Here is a 1626-nt window from a genome sequence, read left to right as displayed (position 1 = left end):
TTAAATAAAATAATAATTTAATTATCCGGAATAAGTTTGAAAAATTAGAAAGATTAATTAGAAAATATAAAGGTGAGATTCGGATTCAATAAATTTTTCCGAGCAAGAAAAAGTATTTTTCTGTTGAAAAAGGCATAAAGACGCGTACCGATAATTTAGCCGGCAGTATCGACTTAAATCTGCCCAGTACTTCGTGATAGAAAATAAAATAGTAGAAAAACTTAGGAAAATATTTAAAGTTGAAAACCGGGCGCTAATTCTAAAAGTTTGATCCAAAGTTGGGTCAAATGGACCAAAAATTCTAATAGGTTGGACCGGGCCCAAGTTGGGGCCCAAACCCAACATACATAAACCTTTTAATGAGTCATTTTCAGCTCATTTTACACCAAAATGAAGGAAGAGACAGTGAGATGAGAAGTGAGGAAAATGAAGCCATTGTCACTGTTCATTTCCTCCTTCAAAGCTCCATAACTTTTGATCAGGAGTTCTGATTGACGAGCCATTTGCGGCATACGAAGCTCTCATCGAGCTCTTCATTTCTAGCCAAACAAAGTTGGTAAGAACTCAAAGCTTGTGTTCTAGTTTTCTGCCCTATGTAATTCTGCAATTTTGGATTTTGATTTTGAAAAAATTTTATAATTTTGGTTGTTTAGGTGTGATCTAGTAGCGGATTATTATTGGATTTTGTCCTAATTCACAATGGGTAAGGTAGAAAAGCTCTATACCCTTGTGATTTATCACATTTGCGAACCCTAGGTTTCGATTATGGTAATTTATATAGTTTAGCTTGAAATTCTTGTTGGTTGGAGTTGAATTGAGGAATTGGTGGACTTGGAGTTGATCTTTGGTGGTTAGGCATTGTTGAGCATGTTTGAGGACTCAATTTGGTGACTTTGTGCATATTGAGAATTGACCAAGGTATGCTTTCGGTTTTTCTTTTGTAATATGTATTGTTTCGTGACACTTAGGCTAATGGCCTTTAAGATAGGATTGAATGATGTGGTTGTATGATTAATTGCATGTAAATGTTATGGTTGATGATGATTTTGATGAAGGTTGAAGAAGTTGTATATGGTGGAGTATGAATATTGATGATTATATTGATTGTGATGATTGGATGAATTATGATGTTGATAATGGGTAATTGTTGATGTATTGATGATTGATGATGTTATTGTTAATGAATGATATTGAGTATTGATATTGGTGTTGAATGATGTAACTTATGAGGATTGAAGATGACATATGATAAATGAGGTTTATGAATGGTTGAATTGTGCAAATTTGTTAATATTGATACTTTAATTTGGAAGTTGTAGGTTTTGTTGAATTATGGTGAAAATAGGTGGAAAGATTGAGTAAAATAGGTATGGAAATGATTGAAGTGCAATGAAATGATAATTGTAGTATGTGGTAGTATTTTGATGAAATTGAGTAGGTTTGGATTCAATGGGTTTTAGAAGTTTTGGAAACTAGAGAATATTGCATGGTTTTGAAAAATATTATTTTTAATGAACTTTGGTGGATCATAATTTGAGTCTCAGATATTGAAATTGAATAATTTTTGTTTTAAATTAAAGATGATTTCAAGAGCTTTAAAATGATATAAAGTTTGAGGAAAATAGA

Source organism: Arachis ipaensis, chromosome B06 (genome assembly GCF_000816755.2).
Source record: "Arachis ipaensis cultivar K30076 chromosome B06, Araip1.1, whole genome shotgun sequence".
In the NCBI taxonomy this organism is placed as follows: Eukaryota; Viridiplantae; Streptophyta; class Magnoliopsida; order Fabales; family Fabaceae; genus Arachis; species Arachis ipaensis.
The sequence above is the reverse complement of the archived record's forward strand: the minus strand, read 5'-3'. Positions refer to the sequence as shown.